This window comes from Euphorbia lathyris, chromosome 8 (assembly GCF_963576675.1).
Source record: "Euphorbia lathyris chromosome 8, ddEupLath1.1, whole genome shotgun sequence".
NCBI classification, from domain to species: Eukaryota; Viridiplantae; Streptophyta; class Magnoliopsida; order Malpighiales; family Euphorbiaceae; genus Euphorbia; species Euphorbia lathyris.
Genome location: NC_088917.1, coordinates 75,709,527 through 75,725,113, shown reverse-complemented (window position 1 = coordinate 75,725,113; position 15,587 = coordinate 75,709,527).

The following is a 15,587-nucleotide window of genomic DNA, read 5'->3' as shown; positions in this document are numbered from 1 at the left end:
GAGGAAGTTTAAGCTGCCTTAGGCGATCGATTTGCTTCCTATCTTTAAGGTGAACCGATCCACCACTAGGACTTAGAACTCTTTTTTTGGAAAGAGCGTGTGAGAGTGTAAAGATCTCACGTCTGAGAAATGTTTTAACTCTATCTCTGACGGTGATCAATTGTTTCCTATTTTTGAGGTGAATTGATCTGCCGCTGAGATTGTTCTCCTATCTTTGAGGAGAAAGTAGTTAGGCTGTGATAGCATTATTCTACTTGTGGGAATGCGTTTGTTGCCTCCCTTCTTTTTTAATCTGGAATATTTATATTGCTACAAGAAAATACTAAGAAAGAATTGACAAGATAAAAATTGCTTTTTATTGAATGGTGATGCGCCTTATTATAGCAAGCGGGTCTTACATGTGAGCCTCATTAAAATCTTTAATAAGAAAAACCTCATGGGATAAAAACTTACTAAAGGAAAAAGAGTACTCAAGACCTTGATTACATTCTATTCCCTGGCGAAATACTTGCGGAGGTTCTGAAGGTTCTATGTACGTGGCAGCGTGTTTCCCTCCATGTCTTGAATTTTAAAAGTGGCGGGTCCGATCTTGGTGACTATCTTGTATGGGCCCGTCCAGGTGATTCCCAGTTTTCCTCTGCCTTCTAAAGATTGGATTTTGTCCGCCTTTCGGAGTACAAGATCTCCCACATTTAGATCCATAAGCTTTGCGTTTCTGTCATGATAGGCCGCGATCCTCTGTTTGTAGGCGGCCGTTCGTACATACGCCTTCTCCCTTTTTACTTCCAGTTGATCAAGATTTTCCTTTAATCTCTGGTCATTCTCATTTTCGCAATAGAATGAAACTCTATCACTAGGGACCTGGATCTCAACGGGGATCACAGCTTGCACGCCATGGGAAAGGGCAAATGGTGATTCGCCTGTTGCCGCTCGAGGTGTGGTTCGATACGCTCATAGGACGCTCATCAGCTGATCAGCCCATTTTTTGTTATGCTCCCCCAACCTTTTCTTTATGCCTTTAACAATTGTTCGGTTTGTGACCTCGGTCATCCCATTAGATTGGGGATAGTAAACAGAGGTGAACCTGTTTTGAATGCCTAGACTTTCGCAGAAGGTTTTGAACTCTCCACAATTGAATTGCGTCCCATTGTCTGTGATAATCGTGTGGGGGACCCCATATCTTCCTACGATATTGTCCTTGACAAACTCGACCATTCGCTCTGCATTTATAGATGAGACAGCCTCGGCCTCTACCCACTTTGTAAAGTGATCCACAGCTACTACCACGTACTTCCTCTGTCTTTTGGTAGGAGGAAAGGGACCAACAATATCGATTCCCCAAATGGAAAAGGGTCGCCCTTCGATGATGGGCTTTTGAAGGTGCTTAACCGTGTGAGATTCATTTGCATGAACCTGGCAATTGCGACAAGATTCTACTAGCCTCTGCGCATCAAGTTCCGCTGTAGGCCAATAAAATCCCGCCAACCTGGATTTCTTCAAAATGGAGGGGGATGCCTCATGAGCTCCGCAAGTGCCCTCATGTAACTCCTTGAGGATCTGTTGTCCCTCTTCTGTCGTGACACATTTCAACCAGGGATGTCCAAAAGATTTTCTGTACAGACAATCATTTATTATGGAGAAATATGCTGCTTTTCTTACCGTCCGATGGGCTTCTTCTTTGTCTTGAGGCAAAGTTCCATCTGCAAGATACTGGTGGATCGGTGATCTCTAATCACTTTCAACGGATGTAAGAAGAGATACAGTTTCTGAGGCGAATGCCGGTGTCGTCTTGATTTTGAACGGGCATTGTAGATTCGCCCATTGCTCCTTGCTAGAAGCCAGTTTAGCTAGATGGTCAGCTTCTGTATTTGACCCCCGAGGCATATGGACTAGCTCCCATTTGGTTTCTTTGAGCTCAAGGTAGTTCAGCAGCTTTTTGACCTCTTTTACATATTTGGCCAGGGTGTCATCTTTCACTTCAAAGTTTTTGATTACCTGGTTGACCATCAGCTTGGAATCGCTATAGATCACGATCCGCTCGGGTGTAATCTCCCTCAACAGGTGTAGCCCCAATATCAAGGCCTCATACTCTGCTGCATTGTTTGTTGCAGGAAAGTCTAACTTTGCAGCATAATGCAGCTTTATATAATGTGGCCCTTTGATCATGATGCCTATCCCTGCTCCTTCAACTGAAGAAGCTCCATCAGTGTACATCGTCCATTCTTCAACCTTGGATTTGGGGAGATTCATACCTTCTTCGGTGAATTCATTCACAAAGTCTGCCAAGACTTGGCTTTTCAGGGCGGATTTGCCTTCATAACGGACATCAAATTCACCCAAACGGATTGCCCATTCCATAAATCTCCCTAAAGTTTCTGGCCTTTGCAGTACTTTCCTCATGGGTATGTTAGTGCGGACAATGACTGTATGAGCCTGGAAATAAGGTCTGAGGCGGATCGATGTGGTGACAACGGCCAGTGCCATTTTATCCGATCTCGAATATCGTGTTTCGATGTCTTTTAGAACTTTGCTCACATAATAGATCGGATATTACTGGCCGTCCTCTTCCCTTATCATGACAGTACAAATTGCTTTATCTGTAACAGAGACATACATGTAAAGATTCTCACCTTTCAATGGTCTGCTGATCAGAGGCGGTTCTGTGAGGAAGCGTTTGATCCCTTCGAAGGCTTGCTTACAATCTTCATTCCACTCGAATGCTTTCTGTTTTTTGATCACTTCATAGAAGGGTTGGCATCTACGAGCTGAACATGAGATGAACCTGCCCAGGGCTATGATACGCCCATTAAGACGATGTACCTCTCTAACATTTTGTGGCGTCTTCATATCCAGAACAGCTTTGATCTTGTCTAGGTTTGGACTCACCCCTTTCTGGCTGATCATGAATCCCAGGAATTTTCCATAAGTCGCCCCAAAGGTGCACTTCTCCGGATTCAATTTAATGTTGTGATGACGAAGGACCCCAATGACTTCCTTTATGTCATCTGCATGCTTCTCCACGGTGGTACTCTTGATGATCATATCATCTACATAGACAGAAAAGTTGTCACCTTCTCTCCCTTCGAATATTTTATTCATCATCCGCTGGTACGTGGCCCCTGCATTTTTAAGCCCAAAGGGCATGACCTTAAAGCAATAGGTCGCTTGGTGAGTCACGAACGAAGTCTTGATCCTGTCAGACGGCTCCATCGGGATCTGGTGGTAGCTCGACTTCACATCAGTGAAGAAATACATGGCGTGTCTCGCGGTTCCATCTACCAGGATGTCAATACATGGTAGAGGGTAGTTGTCTTTGGGGCAAGCTTTATTGAGATCTGTGAAATCAATACATATGCGGTATGATCCGCCTGCCTTCTTGACTAGTACCACATTCGCCAGCCATTGCGTGTAAATTACCTCCTCAATGGCGTCCGCCTTTTTGAGTTTAGAAATCTCTTCCTCGATCACTTTCTGTCTCTCAGGACCATGATTCCTCCGTTTTTGTGCTATCGGGACCGCGTCTTTGGTGATATTAAGTTTATGAGTGATCACATCCGGACTAATTCCTGGGAGGATCTCATCCTTCCATGCAAAGACATCTTCTGACTCAAGGAGAACCTTTGTAATATCTTCCTTAATCTCATCCTTTAGCCCTCTAGCAATCCGTACTTACTTTCCATTTTCCATAAGAAACATCTCTGTATCTCCTAAGGCCGTTGTGACAAGTTCCTCTTCTTCATCATCCGTAGACTGCAGGCGAATCGTCAAGGATGCCGAATATGTCTCCTGAGCAACTTTTTGGTTCCCTTTGACCATAACTCCTTCCTTGGCAGTAGGGATGTACATAGTTAAATGGCGAATGGATATGAGAGCCGCCGCCTCTGAAATGAAAGGCCGTCCCAAGATGACATTATAAGCCAATTGACCATCTATAATGGAGAACTCCAGATCCCCCCTCCAGGCTTGATCTTCATCTGCCAACTCGCACTCCAAGGTTACCTGCCCTTTTGTCTGAATTATATGTCCTGTCACCCCCAGGATGTCTACGATGGTGGTTTCCACTTGGACAGGATCCATTTTGAGCTTGGCGAATGCCCCTCTAGTAATGACATTACACGAACTGCCAGTATCGATCATTACTCTCTTCATTTCCCATCCTTCCATCATCATGGTAATGACCAAAGCATCGGCATGGGGTGGGACCCCCGGGCGAACATCTACAAAAGGGCGATTGAGTGATGCCCTATCGAGAGCGGTAGTTCTTGCCTTTTTTAGTGTAGGTTGATATCCCGGTCCGCCCGCGATGACATTAATGACCCCTTTCGTCTTCTTCTTTGGATCATCTCTTGACTTATCTCCATCTCCTTTCTTGTCATTCTGAACAAACCTGTCCAGCTTTCCCCTTTCGATAAGCCTTTCAATCTCCCTAGCCAACTCCCAGCATGCATCCGTCTCATGACCATTCCTCTTGTGGTACTTGCAATAATTTTTGGGATTTTTCCCGGTGTTGGTGTACTCCCCCCCTTTTGGTTCGGGGTATGAAATGCTCCGCTTGTGCTGGCTGTTCTTTATCCACATTAGCACTTCACTTTTGGAGGCGTTTAATGGTGTAAACGACGGTGTATATACTGATTTGTTCCTAGAGCCTCTTCGCCTATTTCGGGATGACGAATCATGGAGCTTTTCTTTTTCCTTATCCTGCTTACGAGACTCGCCTTTGCCTCTTTTGGGCGGAGAAACAGATTCTCTTCGGATGTCGTCGACTTCCATGAAATCCTTGCATCTTTCTATCAACTCTGCCATTATTTTCGGTTTGTTTCTGATTAGATCCTCCTGCAAGATTTTACATGTTGTGTTCTTCACTAGTGCTTCCACTGCCATGGATACGTCCACATCGACTATGCGGATACACAATTTGTTGAAATTGTCGACATATTCCCGAAGAGGTTCATTTTCTTTCTGTTTCAACTCGAAGAGTTTCCGCGATTTAACCACTAGGGGAATGCATCCGGCGAATTTTGCACAAAATTCCCTACTCAATTGATCCCAGCTGTCTATCGATCTCGGGGGAAGAGATTGAAACCAGTCATAGGCAGGACCTTTTAGCGTAGTGATGAACATCCGATAATGCTCCAGTTTGAGCGGGTGGAGCCCGAGGTCCACCGATGGTGATCCCAGGGTTTGCGGCGCCCCTAGGAAGAGTTTGATCATTCCTCTGACTTCCTTCCGGTATATCAGAAAATAACCGTCGATTCACCGACAGGCTACTGGCGAGTGTTGGATTAACAACCGTGGAGTCCACGGGTTGCGAGAGAAAAAACGAGTCACGAGCATTGGGTCCTATATAAGCATTTTGCCATTGTGATGGCGTTGGAGCTGGTGGCGGACGATGGAGATTGAATGGGGGAATTATCATATAAGACCTCAGTCGACCCTCCATGACAGGTCCATGTTCTCTTCCTACGGTCCCTGCGCAAATGTCAAGGAAGGAATCTGGCGACATGCTTCCTTCTCCGTGTACAGTTGGCTCATCAGGATCAACGCGACCAGCGTTCGTAGCATGATTAGTTGATGGTGGTATGAGTGGTATTTCAGTTCCTGTTGAGGGATTAGACCCTCCACTTTCCATGTTTGAAACGTGAAGAAATCCTTTTTTATTAGGATTCCACGATCACCGCACCAATTAATAACTAGTGGTGAATTTCCGATTAGCTTCCTTTCCTGTGGGGGCATCGTTGGGTTTGACGGGGGGAAGCTCTGATGCCAAAGTCAGTATGGAAATAGAAAATAAACTGAATTGACAAAAGTAGGGTTTGTGAGTGAGAATGTGTGTGTACCTCAATAGCTTGTGGTGCAAGCTATATATAGTCATGAAAGTCGTAACTCCTAGTAACTTGAAAGTCTCCATTAAGGCCTCATTAATGACGGTTACTGATCTTATTCAAGTATGACCATTATCTCATTAATTGGTTATTAAGTGCCTTTATTGGGAATCGGCTCAGCTGTTAGCGGGCAGATCAAGGCATGACGGCGGACGGATCGAGGTACGATGGCGGGTCCCGCGTAGGTTTGACTACGAATCTCGTGTGGCGGAGTCTAGGTGATCCGCCACACGGATGACTTGCTTGATACGCCATTGCTTCTCAGGCCGCTCCAATACGTGGTCGTTTTGGTAAATATCCTCTTTGACCCTGTGGATAATATCCCGATGTTATCAATTTATTATCTACAAGTGATTGGTCGGTGGCGTGCTATCTTAAACCTCAATCTCAATATTCTAGTGAAAAGGAAAACATCTCAGGCCCCTTATTGTCTATACCTCTACAAGTGATAGCATAACATAAATGTGAGGTGGAGATAACAAGATTCATAACTACATAGTCTATAATTGTAGGTATCGGTAAATTTGGTCAAACTTGCAAATATTATGGGTATGTTTACAACGTTAACAAGAAATGTTATTGGTTGCCAATGTTAGTGATATTTTTGCAATTTAAGGGACGATGTATAAAAAAATAGGGATAAGGTATCAAAATGGCCTCAAATCTTTTAGATAAGTATCAATTTCGCCCCAAATATACAAAATAATAGTATTAGTTTAGCCAATCTTTGTGAAATTGTACCAATTTAGTATTGGGTAATGGAACTTGAAGCTAAATTGGTGACATTTCATAAACTTGGATGCGCCAAGTTCCATTTTTCATGGCTAAGAACATATCCAATAACTTCTTAGTTCGGGTCTTAAGTTAAAATTTGAGGAGAGATCAGCTCCAAAAGACTTTTAGTGACTCCTCAAATCACACTACACCATAGAAAGCCTATTGCAATGATTATGATTCGTTACATTAGGCACCGAAAATTGTTGCATTATGGCCAAAAATGGGCAAATGCAACGATTTTGGTCAAAAAATTTCGTTGGTTAATTCACAGTTGCCTTTTTCTCTTAAAGGCAACGAAAATGTTATGAAATGCAACAATGAAGATATCGTTGCTATATTTTCAAGAAGTGCAACGATCGAAGGATACAGTTAACGGCAACGAAAAATGAAACTAAAGCAACGATTTAACATTTATTAATCGTTGCCTTTTTAAGCAAAGGCAACACTATTTCAAACTGTTGGCAACGTTTAAGTAAAGGCAACATTTATTTGTGTCCAATAGCAACGATATTTTATAGTAGAGGCAACGACTTTTTAACCTTTAGCAACACCTATTGTTGTACTAATGCAACGACTTTCTTTGGCTAGGCAACAATTATTTTTCTAAATCAACAGTTTTTTGTTAGGATTAGCAACACAATTTTATAGCAAAGGCAATGAATTTAGTTAATAACAACAATTTTTCTCTTACAAATGCAACGGTTTATAACGTAAAGGCAACTGATTTCGTTAATTAGAGAATCTCTGCATCCTCTCTATTAATAGAGAATCTCCTTAATTTATTTTTTATTAATAATTTATTATTATGGAGTCTATCTCCTCTCACTATTGGTAACTATAACAATAATTAAAAATTTTAATGATCAAATAATAAATAAAGAGTGAATATGAGGAGTATTGTTGGAGATAATATGTGTTAGTCACTCTTAAATCACTAATAATCAATTATTTATATTATTTTTAAGGGATAATGTGTAAAAATACTCTTAATGTTTACGTCTAGGAACAATTTTACCTTAACGTTTAAAATGGTGCAATTTTATCTCTGACATTGGCAGCCAAGAGCAATTTTACTCGTAATGTTGGCAAGTTTGATCAATTTCAGACATTATTATAAAACACAGATGTTTTGTTCCTTATTTTGTATTAATTGCATGTAAGTTGATTAAAAAAAAGATTTCATATTTAGTGCAATTTAATAATAGAATTAGAGATTTATATTTTTAAATTCAGCGAAATGTTTGATTTTTTATTCAAGTCGTACAAAATATAATATTTTTTTTATTTTTTTATTTTTTCATGTTTAATCATATGTTTGTGATATGTTACTAATTAGTGATAAAATGAGGCACATGTGAAGTGTAGATGACAAGATTCATGACCGAGAAGATAATTTGATAAATAATTTTTCAATTGACCCAACTTGTCAATGTTAGGGGTAAAATTGCTCTTGGTTGCCAAAATTAAGGGTAAAATTGTATAATTTTAGATGTTATGGGAAAAATTATTCATATGTGTAAACATTAAGGGTATTTTTAAAAAGCACAAGCATCTCCAATGCAATGTGCTTGGAAGGATGCTTGATGACATGGATAGTGCTTGAAATTGCATTGAAGTAACAAAGCTTGTCTAAATAATTATGGCAATGTTACCAATTTTTGGCACTCTTACTTTTTTAATATAAATAATAATTTGTGGGACCATAGTAACAAACTTCTAGAAGTTCTTAGCATTGGGGCCTTTTTCTTTAAAAATTTTTGCCAAAGGTGATGAGGATGAGAGACAACTTTGAAGAGTGCTTGCATTGAAGATGTTCTAAAACATATTTAATGTAGGATGCTTGAAAAAGTGCATAGCATTAGAGTAGCAATGGTTGCTTAACTTTTTAATGTTTTACCTTTTAAAGGATTGTTGCCAATTTTTAGAAATTTTTAAGTTGCTTGCATTTGAGATGCTCAATGCAATCATCTCTCAAATATGCCAAAATTTAACAAATCATCTTAAAATATATTATTTTATTTTCTCTCGCATACATATCACATTTGTCAACTTTTTCTTAAAAAAAACCTCAAATGCTAAGCACCTCTAAAAATTGTCACTATGGTCTCACAAATTATTATTTTATATATAATTTTTTTGAATGAAAGTTGGGACGCGAAGGCAGGCCGGACATCCCAACTAGGTTGGCACCCCCGGCACAGCCAACAACCCGAATATTATTAATAAAATAAAAAAGAATACAGAGGGAGAAGCAAAAAAATAAAAAATGATAACAGAAAAATAGAAACAAATCAAAACTAAAGGAAGCGAATGTGTGCTACGTTGCAGACGTCATAAAAAACGAAGCTCTGGCAAGAGTCCGAAGTCTGAGACCACCATAGCGGAGAATTTGCTAATTGTCCAATTCTTGCAAGGCGATCCGCTGCTTGGTTTCCTTCTCTAAATATATGTGTTGCATTCCAATTCATTCTAGAGAGTTTGTGAAGACAGTTGCGCCAGTCCCTCCTGATTCTCCAGGGAACCTCCCAGGATAAGCTGTTCAGAAGCTTGACAGCATAGGTGGAGCCAGATTCAATCCATAGGTTTCTCCAGTTCCTCTCCCAAGCAGCATTAAGTGCTAAAATGATTGCTTGCAGCTCAGCTAAATGCTAAATGAGCATTTGAATTCGGAAGTGGATGTGCAAAGCAGCCAGTTACAAAGCCTCGATAGTTTCTAAAAAATCCTCCGGCCCCTGCACTTCCAACTGAGCTCGAGGCTCCATCAGTATTGACTTTCCACCAATTGATTGGGGGAGGAATCCATCTTACAATCCTGTAATTCGGTTCAGGCGGAGGACGAGAGCGAGCAGTAATCGACCCTTCCCGAATTAAAAGCATCAGACGGTATCTCAGAGTTTGGATTGAAGGGAGATCCTGGTCAAAAATAGCTCTGTTGCGGATGTACCATATATACCAGATGCACGTTATCGCTGAGAAAAGCCAGCTCTTTTTCCATCTTCTGTTGATCTGAACCTGTATGATCTGATTACAGAAATCGTTGACATCAAAACCGTGATATCTCACCAAGTGTTCGGTACAAACCATTCTCCAAAGGCTCTCAGCGGTGCGACATCTAAAGAAGAGGTGATCAATATTTTCACCAGCCTCCTTGCACAATTCACACCTTTGTGCCAAGACAATTCTACGATTCTACATCTGCTCTTGCACCGCCAGCTTCCCATGAATAATCATCCAGCACGTAAAGGCTCTCCTCGGGGGAGTGAACGAATTCAATAGGAGCTTACTCCAACCAACTGCGTTCCCTTGCTTAAGATTATCATAAACTCCTTTAACTGATAAAGCTCCGGAATCTGCAGGCTGCCAAATGCAGCAGTCCGCCTCCCCAAAGCAATCAATTAATCTGATATTGTTTTGAATCTGAATGGGAAGGGATTTCAGGTTATCCTAGCTGCCGTTATTCCTGAATTCGTGTAAAGGCCTGTAAAGCTTAGCCTGGGCTTTCCTGGGAATATCCATCTGATCCGCTATGGTAGGAACGATCCATCTAGTCGTCCAGAAATTCAAACTAGAGCTTTCTCCAAACCACCAAACAACATCATTCCTGATAATATTGAACATAAATCTTAAAGAAGACCAGATGGAGGAGTTAGAAATGCACCTTTTTTCCAAACCAGAAATATCCAAGAACCGAGTCCTTAGCAAGGATAAAACAAAACCTTGACCCTGTATCAGATCCTAGCAGAGTTTAAAGATCAGAGACATATTGAAGATCTTGAAATCCTTTATATCCAATCCCACATGCTCATTATTCATGCAGCATATACTCCAAGGAACCGTGAAGGTCTTCCTTCTATCTCTATCACCAGTTCAAAAGAAGTTACGGACAACCTTGTTGACTCGTGTAATTAATTCGCAAGGCCATTTGTAGACCATGAACAAGTGAACAAGTGCACCAGTCATTGAAGATTTGATTAGAGTAAGGCGACCTGCAATTGATAGAGATTGACCACGCCAAAGATTAAATCTGTTGAGAAATTTGTCAATCAGAGGCTGCAGATAGCGTGTTTTAGGAGCCCCTTGAAACAGCGGTACTCCAAGATAGTTAAAAGGAAGAGACCCAACCTTAATGCCAAGGATGTCAGCAAGTCGATTCCTTCGAGTAGCATTAATGAAATTGCCAAAAAATACATGAGATTTCTCCCAATTGACAGCCTGTCCAGACATGATTCATAGAAACCAAATATGTCTCTAATGCACCTCATATTTTTCAGCGTTGCTCGACAGAAGAGCATCATATCGTCAGCGTAGAGAAGATGAGAGGGAAAATCATCATTCATGGTATAACGCATTGGAGCAAATCTGCCCTCCTCAATGAGTTTGGCAATCCATCTTCCTAGGAAATCCTCAGCAAGCCCAAATAGAGTGGAGGAGAGTGGGTCTCCCTGCCTAACACCACACGAGCAGCCGAAAAAACCCTTAATTCCACCTCCAATCGCAATAGATATTCTAACTGATCTTAGAATCTCCAGAATCCAGTTCCTGAATTTTAACGAGAAGCCAAAGGATTCCATAACAGCCAACAGGAAATTCCAGTCTAAGGTGTCAAAAGCTTTTCTGATGTCAATAAAACTTCAGTTTTGAATTTTTTTATGAAAATGGTAAAATTGGCTAATAGAGAGCGGTAAATAGCAAGACAACAAATTATAGTTCTCAAAGATGTGTACACAACAAAAAAATAAATAAATTACATGTATACACGTATCTTTGATTTATTACCTACAAGTGATCGTTTGGTGGTGTGCTATCTTAAACCTCAACCTCGATATTCTAGTGACAAGGAAAACATCTCAAGCCCTTTATTGTCTATACCTCTACAAGTGATAACATAATATAAATGTGAGGTGGAGATAACAAGATTCATGACTACATAGTCTGTAATTGTAGTTATCGGTAAATTTGGTCAAACTTGCAAACATTATGGGTATATTTACAACGTTAACAAAAACTATTATTGGTTGCTGATGTTAGTGATATTTTTGCAACTTAAGGGATAATGTATAAAAAATAGGGATAAGGTATCAAAATGGTCTCAAATCTTTTAGAGAAGTATCAATTTAGCCCCCAACGTACAAAATAATATTACTTTAGCCAATCTTTGTGAAATTGTACCAATTTAGTCTTGTGTAATGGAACTTGAAGCTAAATTGGTGACATTTTATAAACGTGAAAGCGCCAAGTTCCATTTTTCATGGTTAAGAGCATATCCAACAACCTCTTAGTTCGGGTCTTAAGTTAAAATTTAAGGAGGGATCAGCTCCAAAAGACTTTTAGTGACTCTTCAAATCACTAAAAGTTCTCCATCCTCTCTATTAATAGAGAGTCTCCTTAATTCATTTTTTATTAATAATTTATTATTGTGGAGTCTCTCTCCTCTCACTATTGGTAACTATAACAATAATTAATAATTGTAATAATCAAATAATAAATAATGAGTGAATATGAGGAGTATTGTTGGAGATGATATGTGTTAGTCACTCTTAAATCACTAATAGTCAATTATTTATATTATTTTTAAGGGATAATGTGTAAAAATACTCTTAACGTTAACATCTAGGAGCAATTTTACCCTTAACGTTTAAAATTGTGCAATTTTACCTCTGACATTGGCAGCAAATAGCAATTTTACTCATAACGTCGGCAAGTTTGATCAATTACAGACATTATTATAAAACACAGATATTTTGTTCATTATTTTGTACTAATTGCATGCAAGTTGATTTAAAAAAAAGATTTCATATTTTATACGATTTAATAATAGAATTAGAGATTTATATTTTTAAATTCAGCGAAATATTTGATTTGTTTGTCCAAGTCGTACAAAATACAGTGTATTTTTTTTCATGTTTAATCATATGTTTGTGATATGTAACTAATTAGTGATAAAATGAGGCACATGTGAAGTGTAGATGACAAGATTCATGACCGAGAAGATAATTTGATGAATAATTTTCCAATTGACCCAACTTGTCAATGTTAGGGGTAAAATTGCTTTTGGCTGCCAACGTTAAGGGTAAAATTGTACAATCTTAGATGTTAGGGGAAAAATTATTCCTAGGTGTAAACATTAAGGATATTTTTAAAGAGCACACTAAGAGCATCTCCAATGCAATGTGCTTGGAATGATGTTTGATGACATGGAGGGTGCTTAAAAGAGTGTCTTGCATTGAAGTAACAAAGGTTGTTTAAATGATTTTGGTAATGTTGCCAATTTTTTTTTTGAATCAAAAGAGCAATGAAATAATGAGACAAATCATGGCAAAATTGTAACAATGAATCAGAAACAGAACTCGGTAATAAACTAAAAAAATAAGGACAAGTAGATAAACGAGAAGACTGTGCTAACACATGTGTCATCCCAGTCGCTTGCCACCGTATCCATTTGACTGAGTAAGAGTCATTTGATGTTAGAATCGATCGTATTTGAATAATTCTATCTCCAAATTCAGAATCATCCACAAAACTAGAATTTATTGCATCAATCACTTGTTTAGCATCAGATTCGAAAACCACATTCCTTATTTCATCGGCTTCTATCCATTGCATAGCCTGTAATAGAGCTTCAGCCTCACATTCTCGCGTTGTCGGACAACATAACAGACTTGCACATCTCCCCCTTACAAACTGTCCATTTGCATCTCGTATTGTTGTTCCCATCCCTGCACGACCATCAACGTTAAAACATGCGGCATCAACACAACACGAGAGAAATCCTTCTGATGGCGGGTGCAAAGCCATACAACCAGCAGATGAACTATTTCTTACTATTGTATTTCCGATCTGTTGTTCTCTCGTACCAGTCTGATTCCTCAAGGCATTTGCTTCTGACCAATCATTAAGTACTATGCAGGCATGAGCCACTATTTGATCTGTTGTGCGAATCTCATACTGCCAAAGACGAGTATTTCTAGCCTGCCATAAACTCCAGAGGTGCATCAAAAATGTTTTCATAATTTGTTCCGGTGCTGCTCTAATCATATTATGAAACCATGCTGTCAAGTTCTCAGCCACCGCCGCCTCTGCATTAATTCGATCCAGAAGTCCCGCCTTCTGCCACACTCTTATAGCTTCTGCACATTCAATAAAAAAGATGCCATCCATCCTCCCAAGGTTCGTTACATATCACACAAGTACTACATACCTGTAACCCACGAGATTGAAGATTCACCCGCGTCGGGAGACAATTGCGTGCTAGTTGCTAACCAAAATGTCAGACCTTTTATGGAATTTCAGCATACCACAATTTTTTTCAGGCTCCCTGAACATGAAATCTCTCTCCTGCTTCCAACGTTGTAGCCAATTGGTAAGCACTTTTCACTGTGTAACGTCCTGAAGAATGAAATTTCCATATTAATCGATCCTCACTACTCAATGTACCAACCGACAGTTTATGAATTTCTGTTATATCTCTATGCTCAAAAAGTTCCTCCAACAGCTCTTCATCCCAATCCCTAGAATTATGGATAAACAAATCATTAACTTTTAAATACTCCAACCCTTCTATCATAGGGGTTCGTATATAGCCATCCTCCTCATCACGCAACCATCTCTCACTCCACACATTTATTGATTAACCATTTCCAATTTTCCATCTGATTCCTTCTTTAATGATTAGTTGAGAACTCCAGATACTTCGCCATATAAAACTTGGTGAATGCCCCAATGAGGCCCCCATAAAATCTCCTTTTGGATAATATTTAGCTTTGAAAACTTTACTAACAAGCGAAGATGGATTGGTAAATAACCGCCATCCCTGTTTTCCCAACATAGCAAGATTAAACGCTGTGAAATTTCGAAAACTCAGTCCTCCCATCAATTTTGGAGCACATAATCTGTCCCATGCCATCTAATTCAGTCCTCTCTCACCTGATTTTTTATTACCCCACCAAAATGAATTCAACATTCGTTGTAATTCCTCAGCCGTCGATATAGGGAGCAAGAATACACTCATGAAATAGATTGGTATGGCTTGCCCTGATGCTCGAATAAGTGTAGCCTTACCAGCTTTTCATATTCCTTTCCCTTTCCAGTGTTGTAGCCTCTGCCATAATCTATCTCTGAAGTGTGCAAAGATTTCTCGTTTTGTTCTACCCACCAACGATGGAAGACCCAAGTACCTTCCCGTATTCAACGGACCAGTAATACCCAAAATGCTAGAAATTCCTATAGCCAGGTCATTTGCCACATTTCTACTAAATATGATACCGGATTTTTGAAAATTTATAGCTTGCCCTGAAGCTAATTCATATGATCTGAGTAATTTTTTCAACACTCTAATTTCAGATATAGTAGCCTGGCAAAATAAGAATGCATCATCAGCAAATAGCAAATGTGAAATCGCAGGCGCCCCTCGCTTAACTCGGCACCCATGCAATAACCCCCTATTCTCATCTGCCATCAATAATGAAGTCAACCCTTCAACACAAAGCAGGAATAAGTACGGTGATAGTGGATCACCCTGGCGAAGTCCTCTTTTTGGGCAAATGGGACCAACCAACTGATCATTTATTCTAACCATATATTGCACAGAAGTTACACAATGCATTGTCAAATTCACCCATTTATCTGCAAAACCCAACATTAACATCAACTCTCTTAGATAATTCCAATCCACCCTGTCATATGCTTTACTCATATCAACTTTTAGTGCCACATTACCTACTTTCTTAGCAACGTTACTGTTAATGCTATGAATAAGTTCAAATGCGATCAAAATGTTGTCATGAATAAACCTTCCTTTAATAAAAGAAGATTGATTTTCAGAGATAATCCCAGGCAAAATCATTTTCAATCTATTCACTAAGACTTTGGAGAAGATTCTGAGTATAACATTACACAGTGCTGTAGGACGAAGTTTAGTCATAATAACAT